We start from the raw sequence: 12127 nt of genomic DNA on the forward strand, positions 1-12127 counted from the left end.
TAATCTGAGGCTAATAGATTTGATTCTGCTGTTAAGTCTTTTTAGACAAATGTTTAGAGGCTCTTTGTTTTAACACAGTTAGAGGTTAAGGTAAACTCCTACTGATTTTAGTTGATGCATTGTCATACCTCTGCTCCAATGATGCTCCATTTTTGATAGAGGTCTAATTGAGAGCTCAGCCAAGCCAGAAGCAGCATAATTACAAAACTGAAGTTCATGCTTACCTTAAAGCACAATAAACTATGTTGGCACTGGGCCAAAACTTAGGGAACTTCATTTTGAGAGGAGCTTTGTGAAGAAAGTAGATTTAAGTTTGGTGATGCAACAAAAACCCGAAAGACAGAAAAGTAGCCTGACTAATGTTAAATTAGCAATCAAAATAACTGCTCAAACAAAAATCACACAAACAAAAACCACTGCAGAGTTATTCCTCTCTCTCTCTCTCTCTCTCTCTCTCTCTCTCTCTCTCTCTCTCTCTCTCTCTCATTTGTGTTTGACTGGAAGCACAGCAGTTGCACAAACCATCCTCTCTTAATTTTAACCTGTCACATTTTCAGTTCTGGTCGGTTTAAGATTTGGTGGTACTTGTACATGCCTGTCCCCCATCCTGACCTGGCAGATCCTGCTACTGTCTGGCCCCCTGGCAGCTTCATGGCCAAGAGGGCTTCCTCGCTATAGCAGCACAGATCATGACAATTAGTTCAGACCAAGGCAAGAGAAAGTGGTAGAGGAGGGGCAGAATAAAAGGAGAATCAATAAGAGAGAACAAGATTTCTGTGCCCCCTTTTTCTTGTTACACACACTTTCTCTTGCACTTCATCTCTCTCAGAGTCAGCAGGGGATTTTTCCTCTCCTGCAGTTATCTCTGTGAGTGTGTCATTTTGCTGGTAATTAAACCAACCGGTTAAATCAGAGATGCAGATACAGATAAAGGACCCAGGCTGCTCACTTTGTCCTTGTCTCCTGTTTACAGCAGAGGATTGTGAAGAAACAGGATGGAATATTATAAATCTGACTGGAGAAAGGTTCTGCAGTGGGAATCTCTAGTGTGTGATGGGTGAAGCAAGATAACTATTGGAAAAATAGTGAGGCAAAAGGTATGAGAAAAGAAGACTGGACAGAGAAGGAGGTAATGGGAGAGACAGCTGTGGAGGGAGGGAGAAATGTGAAATAGCGTAAAACGCTGAGCAAAGGGTGCTGCATGTCGGCCGGTATCAGGGGGAGTATTTGGTGGCTGGGAGCCAGTATGAGTGAGATGAGGGGAGGCGAGTCTGCAGAGCCAATAAATTACGGGCCTTCAAGCCCCACTTTACATTAATGGAATGTGCAGCGCTGCTCTCTCCAGTCCGCCGCTGAGATTAAAGAGTAGGGAAATGGCTGTGGACAGGCTCTCCCGGCCCTGGCTCACTGTGTGTTATGGGCCCAAAGAAATCCACAGAGTGGCCCCGTGGTGCAGGAAACAGTATGAGCTGAACTTGGAAGTCCACACTGAGCATTTTAGTCCTAATATCCACCCCAACAAAACCCACAAAATATCTTTGCCTTGTAAACCATCGACTTAGGAGCTCCAGACCCAGCCAAAGTGTTTTTTAGACAATCAGCAATACCAGCAAGAAATCCTGGCTCGACTTGTTTATGTGAAATACTGTATTAAAGATCAGTTTCTGGGAAAGTCAACCAGGATGCAGTGTGGTACTCAGTTTCTGTAATCTGTAAGATTTCTTACAGATTATGTGGGATCAAGTGCGTGAGTCTGAAAGAATGGTGGAAGCATATCCACCTAAACCCTGCTCTCTTTCACAGCCCCTGAATCCATTACTCCACTATTCATCCCTCAATTGAACTGTGCCACTGCTGTGTCTCCGCCTGTCTCCTGGTGGCTTTACACATGTTTGATGGAATCAGATGCATCTGGGAAGATTCAATTAAAATGCCGTCGCCTTTCTTAACTACTTCTCATTGCTTGCATGTCTCCTGCCAGTCTTTTAAAGTGATTACACACAATTATTTCAATTAGATGTCAGGAAGTAGTGCCATCATCATCAGACAGTAATCAGGTTGTGGTGGAGCGATGGGAGACAGAAAGCGACAGCTCCTCTCATTCTCTTTCATTAAAGATGGAGGAGAACATTGCTGAGCATTTTCACTCTTTTCTTTTCTTTTCCTTCCATTTTTCACCATGTGGCATACTTTTAGAAATGCAGAGAAAGACCCCCCCTACATGCTGCTCTCATCCCTGCTAATGAATGAAATCCATTTCTGGATCTCTTTCTGAGAGACGGCTGAAAATTAGGGATTGAGTGAGACACAAAGAAAAGAGAAGGCCTCCTGTTGTCTCCTGGACACAGTCGAATAGTGCAGGAAGACAAAGACAGCCTTCTGGCTATACTTTCCACTGGGGAGCACTCGTAATAATGCCTCTGTGAATTCCTGTTGTTTCACTGAGGATTTTTAGTTAATTAAAATTGACGCTAACATAAAGAGTGACATTGATACTTGAACACTAGTATTCATGCTGCCACTTATTTCTCCTTCCCTTCCTTCCTTAGTTTTTTTTTGCTGCATTTTAGTATATACAGGAAATTAGTAAAACATCAACTACATATGGAAAAAAAAAGAACATTCTTATTAGGTTAGGTTCGGTAGTTACTTTATTAATCCCTGAGGGGAATTTTTTTTTTTTCACTAACAGCAGCATACAGAATACATATTACTTTACATTCAGAAAAATAGAAACAAATGCAACAAACCATCTATATGTTGCTGCTGTTCAGCAGGAGCTCCTGAGTTGGGCTGTGTGAGATGGTGGTCTGTGCTCCAGTATGCTGTCTTTGGGGAGCTATAGGAGTTCTCTTGAGACTCTGGTACGGTAACAGAGCTAGCGCGTGAGCTGATGGGGCTCCATGTTGCGATAACAGAGGCTTTGCAGGCGGAGACACGTGCAGCATAACGAACAACCCGCCACCACTGCAGCACACGATGCATATACAAGCGCTCATTTGCACACACATGTACGTTTGTACACAAGGTCACAAACACGCGTGTGTTTACATACAGCATCTGTAATTTTTATATGCTTTATGTATCATTTCCACACAACGTCATAAGCAGCAATATGTGCACATGTACACACAGGCTATTATGAGGCAGCCCAGCCCTCTGCAGCACATGCTTGGTTGCTTAGCCAAGGCCACGCTGACTGCATGCCTTACAGCAGCATCAGTATTCTACAGGCATGGTCCTGTGTCTACACCACTCTCCTCTCCCTCCCTCCGTCCATCTCTTCTTTTATGCCTCCCTCTCAGTTCTCTGTCTTACCTCCATCACTTTCGCCATGCTCACTTGGCTCTGCTTCCCCCCTCCATTCCCAATCGCTCTCTCTTTTAGTATAAAACAGAGCCAGATTTAGGCCAGGTCTTACTCCAAAGCTGCTGTGTATTCACCTATTTACTATTTTCAGCCTTCTTCTGTTATCTTTAAACTGCGTGCATCTCCCTGTACTCCCTCACTGCTCCACTTCCCTCCTTCAACATGTTCTTGGCTCACTGCTTCTGAGTTTTCAAGTCTAAGTGGGGGCACAGCATGCTAGGCTAATTACACCCTTAGAATCCAACCGTATTGGCTAATGTTGTTTTTCTGCTTTCCCTCAGTTTGTATTGTAACCAGGGGACGGGCCCATTAATTGCCCTGTTGATGGGTGTCATCATGCACACCCCTCTATGTCCGACACAGAGGGGTAGTGTGTGTGTGTGTGTGTGTGTGTGTGTGTGTGTGTGTGTGTGTGTGTGTGTGTGTGTGTGTGTGTGTGTGTGTGTGTGTGTGTGTGTGCGTGCGCGCGCGCGTGCGTGCGTCTCAGCGGGTGTCTGATGGGAGGGTGCTCAAGTGTGGAGGACTCATCATGGGTTATTAGGAGCATGCAGGGGGGCCATCAAGCGTGAGAGATAGAAAGATGAAGAGGGAGAGAGAAAGATGGAAGAGAGAATCATTTCTAAAGCAAACTATCGCTTTTCCTAAAGTGTGGCTATGAAAGAGTCATTATGTTCCCCTCCTCTCTCCTGCTCCTCGGTATGCTTTTACGTGTTTTGGATAAACTTTTTTTTTTGTCAGAGACACTGAACTTAATGAAGGGATTTACATGAAACTGATTTTTAAAAGATTTCATGAGATATCTCCTGACTTTTTGTCCTATGTGTGGGTCAAGCTCTTAGGATGCACACAATGGCATTAATATGAATGGTGGGGGCCCCAAGTAAGAATTTCACAGTGGGCCCTCTCACTCAGACTGTTTTCATAAAAACTCCAAAGTAACCATTCAACACAACTGGAATCTGCACTGTTTGTGATAGTTAGATATATAAATATTTATACCACCTTCCAACTTTGTGTACAACACATATTGAGTCATTGCCTATTTTGTTTATCGTCATTGAAATGTTACATTATTCTGACCCAGTACTCAGGTTGATTCACTTCGGTTTCTTTATTTTCAATAATGACTAAGGGAGAAGGAATGCTGGAAATGAGGTCCAATGACCTTGCTCCCTTTTATATGTGATAACTTGTGTTGACTTCGTGATAGTTTTTTTCTCAACAGTTTAACTTTTTAGCAAGAAGCTCTTTAGTAAATAGACAAGAAGTTAGCAGCTTAGGTTAAATGTGTATATGTGAGTGTGCACGGGTGTTCTCTTGTGTTTGAGGTGAAAGGAGGGGCCCCAGAAAAATGTTTGAATTGGAGCCAATCACAATTAATCCAACACTGCACCCGATTCAACTCTGTTGCATCTTTTGTCTGACCCTTCTTGCCCATATCTTTCACACACCCACAGTTTGTATTCCAGACTTTCTGTTATAGATGTGCAGCTACCAAGCCCAAGCTAAGCTGACACCACCATCATCAGGCGTTAGAAAGCTCCTTCCAAACCACAGAAGACATTATACAAGTGTTTTTACAGGTTCAGCTGTACCACCGAAGACTAGTTAATCGACAAAAGATGGTTGAATGTATTTGCTGTACATAGATAACATGTGGGATGAAGTAGTATCATGTGGCATTTAGTGATGGACTTCAAATGGGCAGATCATTACACTCACACACGCACACACACACACACATGCACACACACGCACGCACGCACGCACGCACGCACGCGCACACACACACACACACACACACGCACGCATTACATACAGTACACACACTGGTCCCAATCATTGGCCACTGTTAATTTCCTGCGACGCATCCTCACAACACATGAAGGCAGATAAGAATAAGGGATAAGAATCTAGACAGCCTTGTAAGCCATGATTAATTCATTTCATATTCTGCTTGCCTAGAATGAATGTGCAGTTAATATTTAATATTCCCATGCTTTTTTCACATGATTGCAACATGATTATGGGAGAGACACATAGTGGGTGTGCATGGTTGGGATGTGAGAGAGAGACAATGTGAAGGAGATAGAATGAAAACACTATTTGCGTCATTGATACTCTTTCTGTACCTACCAGTAATGCTAGTGTGATGTTTAAGTGATTGGAATAGAAGGCAAAATTAGATTGAAAGATACAATTAGTGAGAGAAAACAGGAGATGACTGGTGGAGGTGAGGATTGAGAGGAGAGAGACAGCCAGCCACAGCATTACCATATGTAGTTCAGTGTGGGGGGTGAAATGAGTCCTGATACAGTTTGTTGTTGTGCGTCTGAGCAGAACAAGTATGAACAGAGTGAATCTCAGTCTTCATTTTCATGCTGTATGAAGTGACAATTTTCTAAGCAAAGCACTTACTATAAAGTGTTATATTGTATCTTATAAATTGGATGTTTGGCTTGGAAACAGGCTGAATGAAAGAAAAATTGGAGAAAGGACATACCAGTACGCACGCACGCACGCACACACACACACACACACACACACACACACACACACACACACACACACACACACACACACACACACACACACACACACACACACACACACACACACACACACACACACACATACTGAAGATAGAAATTTCATATACATAATAATACTATCCTTGAAATTATGTTATTGTTCATAATTGGAGCCTTTAATAGGCCTACCGAGGGGTCATGGTGTATTAATAGTGTGTATTACAATAATTTACTAAATTCATGAAGCTTCCATGGTATTACACTAAAAACAACACCCACACATGCTTTGCAGCCTTCCTTTGAAAGCTTATGTTGTAATTATGTGAATGTACATGTTAATGTTCCTGCAGATTTATGTGGAGAAGGGTATTATGGTCAACAACAACAATGCACTGCATGTGGCCCCATGGTTTTCAAAACAAGCTGATTGGTTGACCCGACTTCCTGTTAGGGAGTCAAGTTTCAAAATAAGCACTGGATCTGAACTGGACATATTAAGTTGTGCTTTAAAATCGCTGCTACAATTTGTTCACTTTAGTGCCAGTGTCACCTATTAGTTTGTGACCTGCTGTTCTGAAGCACAGAATCTGGCATCTTGTTTTTTTCTGAGCCAAAAGTGAACACATCTATGCGAGCTAGGGAGGAGTGAGAAGTGGATCTGACTGTGAGCCAGAGAACACTATGCCCCGTCCACCTATATCAGCAACCTGACTGCACCCTGGGCTTGTCAGTGAAACCAGGCATGCCCCTAAACATACCTCTCTTTGAGACCTAATATCTAATTAATTATGGAATTATTTTCAGAAGAACCCACATAACACTCATGAGAAGAAGTGAATTTAGCCAATGACACCATAATGACTTCTGGAAAAAAAAATTATAATTTGTATTTGACAAGAGAAGTTGAATGGGAGTCTTTGGAGCCGTTTTTTTTTTTTTCCAAACCAACCCCTAGTGGCACTGAGCGGTATTGCTATTTAAAGCACTTCTGCATTGACTTCAAACCTGGAGACTAAATTCCTTTTTATATTCAGTCTTAGGTTCCTCCTTCCCTGCCTTTACACATGCTCGTTATATTGTTGCAATAGTAGTATTGTGAAGGTACATAATATGAAGTAAGAGCCATAGGGCTGATGGAGAAGTTAATTAGAGGCCGGACAAGTCATCCTCACCTTCTGACCCATTTCCACCCCTCCCATCATCCCCATCTACTTCTCCTCTCATCTGTCATTCACAGTCCCATGACTGCTAATGAGCGTATTCTGAGCCATACATTATGTCTGAAGCCGGACCTATTTCCCGGCACAGTGTAGTTTGTCTTTTTCTACCCCAGAAAGAGAAAGGTGGCTATTTGTTCCCACCACGTCTCCAATTAGATTCCCCCTCTATTCATCCTTCTGTCATTCCTCCCTTCTCTCTATCCTCTTGTTTCTTTCATCTGCTGCTGTTGGAACCAGGTTGTAAAACAGGCTGCCTTATCCAAATGGAGACAAGCCCCGCGGTCACCATAGTTTTGTTACCGAGGCAGAGTCACATTATTCTCTTTAGTCTGCCTTGTGTGTACGCTCATGTGTGTACTGTATATGTGTGTGTTTTGAGGCTGTGCGTGACATTAGTTTCGCAGTCACAGGTAATGATCTCATCTCGCCGCTGGTGACTGGAGGCACACTAAGAGAATTATACACACACACACACACACACACGCACACGCACACACGCACACGCACACGCACACGCACACACACACACACACACACACACACACACACACACACACACACACACACACACACACACACACACACACACACACACACACACACACACACACACACACACACACACACTCACACACACGCACACTGTGAAAGGGAAAGATGGGGAGCAGAGATTGGTATTGTAATGGTACTCTAATGGGCTACCTGACAAGTGCTTTTTCTTAATGTCATACCTCCTCTCTCCCCTCCCCCTGTTTCTCCCCCCTTCTCTTCTCCAGGTGCATTTTCCTTCTTTGAGGAGCAGTGATATGGACACCAGGTGTGGGGACGCCCAGGTATGCATTCAGTTCTTATAGCACACCGTAATAATGTCTCTCATGCTTGTGTGCATCAAACACACCATCTTAGGAGAGACGTTGCCCTCTCATCACAAATCCGACCTTATCTTCAGGTATTTTTAACCTAAATCTTGAAATTAGTGCTCTTTTGTTTAAGTGTGGATTCTGTACTGTTAGTGTGAGATTTGACCCCTGGACTGCCTAAATGTTTCACCACATAGATTCATCAAGATGCTGAAAACTTTCCTCAGAGATTTTGATCCACATTGACCTGATAACATCACGCAGTGGGTGCAGATTTGTAGGCAGCACTTTTACAATGCAAATCTCCTGTTCTATCACTTCCCAAAGATGCTCTATTGGACTGTGGAGACCATTTGAGTTCAGTGAACTCATTGTGTATTTAAGAGACCAGTCTGAGAGGATATGAGCTTTTTGACATGCTGAAAGTAGTCATTAGAAGATGGGCACGCTGTGGTTTTATAGGGATGGACATGGTCAGCAACATTACTCAGGAAAGCTGTGGCATTTATTTGATGCTTAGTTAGTATTAAGGGGCCCAAAATGAGCCGAGTTGTGTAATGGTGTTGTACCCCACACCAGTCTAATAACATCACCAGCCTGAATTATTGAGACAAAGCAGGATGGATCCATGATTTCATGTTGTTCACACCAAATCCTGACTCGACCATCTGAAAGTCACAGCAGCACTCAAGACTCATCTGACCAGACAACAATCTTCCAGTGTGTTTTTTTACTTACTGTTGCATTTCTATCCGCTCGAACCAGTCGGGCCGTTCTTCTTTGACCTCTGCCATCTACAAGGCGTTATCCCTCTAAGAACTGGTGCTTGCTGGATGTTGATTCTATTTCTGACTATTCTTTGTAAATCCAAGATGGTTGTGTGTGAAAATCTCTGCAGATCAGCAGTTTCTGAAATACTCAAAGATCCTCAGCTGGTACCAACAATCGTGTTATGTTCAAAGTCATTTAAATAACTTTTCTTCCCCTTTTTTCTGATGCTTGGTTTGGACTTCAGTAGATCCTCTTGGTCATGTCTGCATGCCTAAATTAATTAAGTTTCTGCCACATGATTGGCTAACAAGAAGTGGCCAATGAATGTACTTTGCATTAACAATCCCACAGTGCAGTGTGTTACAGTGCAACTATACTTAAATCAAAACACATCGTGAATGGTGACAGACTCACTTGAGGCTTGTCTCAGCACATCACATCAATCACATAAATACAAAACAGAAAACAATGAAATCATGCCAAAAAAAACTGTTGGTTGCTGTAAACTCCACCATGTACCTATTTTGTTTTGAACCTCTTGAAAATTAATGATCCAATGACTTTATGGTGCACAACAAAAGAAATAGAACCGTGAAGGTGCGCTTTTTTTCAAAGAGAATCAATTCTGCGTTGTAAAATGAAAGCACCTCTTCAACTTTTTTATTTGGTATTGTGTGAGGAGGCCCACAGCCTGTCTATCTGATAGAATATGGTTTCAATTTGACAAACTAAACCTGCTATTAGATTGAACATTTGTTCAGCTTTGAATCCACCTGCTATCAGATCTGATTTTTTTTTTTCTTTGCTCTGAGCAGCGTCTCACCCCCTCAAACACACTATGATGCTCTAATATTCCTGGCTCTCTATTTTTCTATTTATACCCACTGAGATGAGCAATGAGCCCCACGCTCACCAACACTGGCACAGAAACACACTTTCTCCCTCAAACATGTACATGCACGTGCTGTGAGTTGAGGTTGAGGTGGAGGTTAGCTGGTTTTGTCGACTGTGTCTGACCATATGCACTAATGTAATGCAGTTAGCGGTACCGTGAAGCCCCAGAAAGCACGCAGAGGACTGCAGCTCTTGCTGTGTCCTTGCTTTCAGCCTTCACAGCATCAAAGGGAAAGCCCGTTCTAAAAACCAATATTTAATATCTGATTTGTTTAATATGCTGTGATTCTGCGAACATGTCTGGGTTTGTAAACATGAAAATGTTATAAGAGACAAGACGGTCTTGGCAGAGTCATCAATCCTGAAGCAACAGTGTGACAGTAACTGGAAGGATTGTATGAAGCAGTTATCAAAGTAATGATATTTTTTAGATGTAAAAGCTCAAGTTTTCTATAAATCCATAAAGTCACCTGACTTTTTTCCTGAATCATTGCCAAATATGTAACAGGAGAGGACGAGGTCAGTACCAATACCAGACGACAAATCTGTTTTGAAGTGGGTTTTTAAGCTTTAATTAACTCCAGCAATCATAAAGCAATTAGCAGTGAGCCATTAACCTGCGTGTTCTTTGTGACCTCAACTAAAACGTGAGTTTATCACATTAAATACACACCAGGACATACAGGCTGCCGCACACACACACACATACATACATAGAGGGCGAGAAAGAAAGCCAGATTTCTACTGTGTAACTGAACTATTTAAAAATGAATGAAGACAACATCCATGAGAAACAGCCCACTCTGCATTATTTACATCATTGAGAATACACTGAAACAACAGTGTGTCAGCTTGACTTGTTTCGCCTCCTCTGCCCTCTTTTTCCCCTTTGTCCTCCTTCTAATACTAACAGCAACACCACTCTCCTCCCACTTCACACACAGCAACACTGTCTTCCCCCCCCCATACTGTTTAGACACTTGATACATTTCTTCATAGATAAGTGTACATGTACTTGCTGTCACGTATTGGTCTCCAGGAGTAAACGGGCAGTTATAACCGATCCTTTATTTGGACAAAGAAGGATAGAAAGGACAGGTTGTTGTAGAGTAATTGTAATCCTGTAACTGTGGATGGATGGATGTCTCTTTGATTATAGAGGTCCCAATTTTAAATTCTTTATGACGTTTGATCAAAAAATGTCAGGATTGTACCTGTTGTGCATGAATGCAGTGCAGCACAGTAATGCACATGGAGCAGGGTAAAGCAGTAACATTTTCTTGAATAATTATTCCAGGTGTCATCACTTGATCAACATCATAACTTGTGACTCATATGTTTTCGTTACCACTAGTACAAGCGTGATTCACCATTTGAACAGAGAGCAAAAAAAACCAAAATATAAATATAAACTTTGTGTCAAACTCGGGAAATCGTTAACAGAATCTTTTGGAATACTTCAGAAAGCCTACAGCAATGACGCAATAAGCCGAGGTGTTTTGAGTGGCATTCATGTTTAAAGAAGGGTACAACGTCACTGCCCAAAACCGAAAAAGGCGCATCAGTTAGGGAGTGCAACCAGGTGGGTTTTACTCAACCTTTACAATGTTGTGCATTGTGAACTCGTCCCCCAGCGTCAGACCGTCAACACCATGTTCTACTGTGATGTTCTGAGTTCTCTGAGGGAAACACAAATGACCTGAACTGTTGCGTGATGGCACTTAGGCTCTCCAATTTGAGACAGCACAGTGATAACGCGGGAGCTTCTCGTCCACAACAACACAATCGTTGCTCCCCACCACACCAACTCAGCAGATTTGGCTTCTTGTGACTTCTCTCTGTTCCCCAATATTTTCATACACTGTGCTCCCTAAATGGTGAAATTGCAAATACAAAATCAAGTGTAACTGAGATGCTGATGTTAATCAAGCAACCTAGCTTGGAAACCTTCTTGCTTCTTCCTGCTCCGTGCACATCACAGTGCTCCACAACAATAACAGTCTTTGAACTTTTTGATTGCACCTCGTAGTCTGTTGCATGATTGATACTCTTGCAGAATAAGTTTGTACCAGCCTTTAGTGACATTGCAGTTCTCTAAATTCAAGTTTTTATAACAAACTTTAAAATGATCCCCATCAGCTCCACAGAGATTGTTTTGTCTCTGACGCTGCAGTCTGAACGCCCTGTGGAAAGACTGGGAAGAGAAAGCAGAGAATTTCTTCTTACAGGGGTTTAAGATTTCGACATAATGTGCAGCAACCACATACTGCAGGTAGAGTCTAATTTGAGGTTATATTTTTGCACAAAAATACATTAAAAAAAAAAGACAAAAACAGAATATTAACACATACGCACATGCTGGTGATGTATGTGTGGAATATGTAACTTTTAGATAGTAAAAAACACAGATTGTAGATGGTAGCAGACTATTTGGCAAAATAGGAGACTGTTTGGTCGGGGGCACCTCAAAATAATGAAATAT

The 12127-nt window shown here is 42.3% G+C and overlaps 1 protein-coding gene across 2 annotated transcripts in view; it reads left to right on the plus strand.

The window, feature by feature from the left end:
• dab1a (DAB adaptor protein 1a) overlaps positions 1 to 12127 on the plus strand; it is a 215744-nt gene that overhangs the window by 114195 nt on the left and 89422 nt on the right. For both annotated transcript variants that reach the window (XM_069699157.1, XM_069699158.1), the window contains one exon: positions 7897 to 7953. The gene's annotated coding sequence lies outside the window, so the exon portion shown is untranslated. The remainder of the gene's footprint in view (positions 1 to 7896; positions 7954 to 12127) is intronic.

The sequence above is a fragment of the Brachyistius frenatus genome, unplaced genomic scaffold (genome assembly GCF_029030835.1).
Source record: "Brachyistius frenatus isolate BFR_SWC_R1_liver_20210118 unplaced genomic scaffold, ASM2903083v1 Contig_29, whole genome shotgun sequence".
NCBI lineage: Eukaryota > Metazoa > Chordata > Actinopteri > Embiotocidae > Brachyistius > Brachyistius frenatus.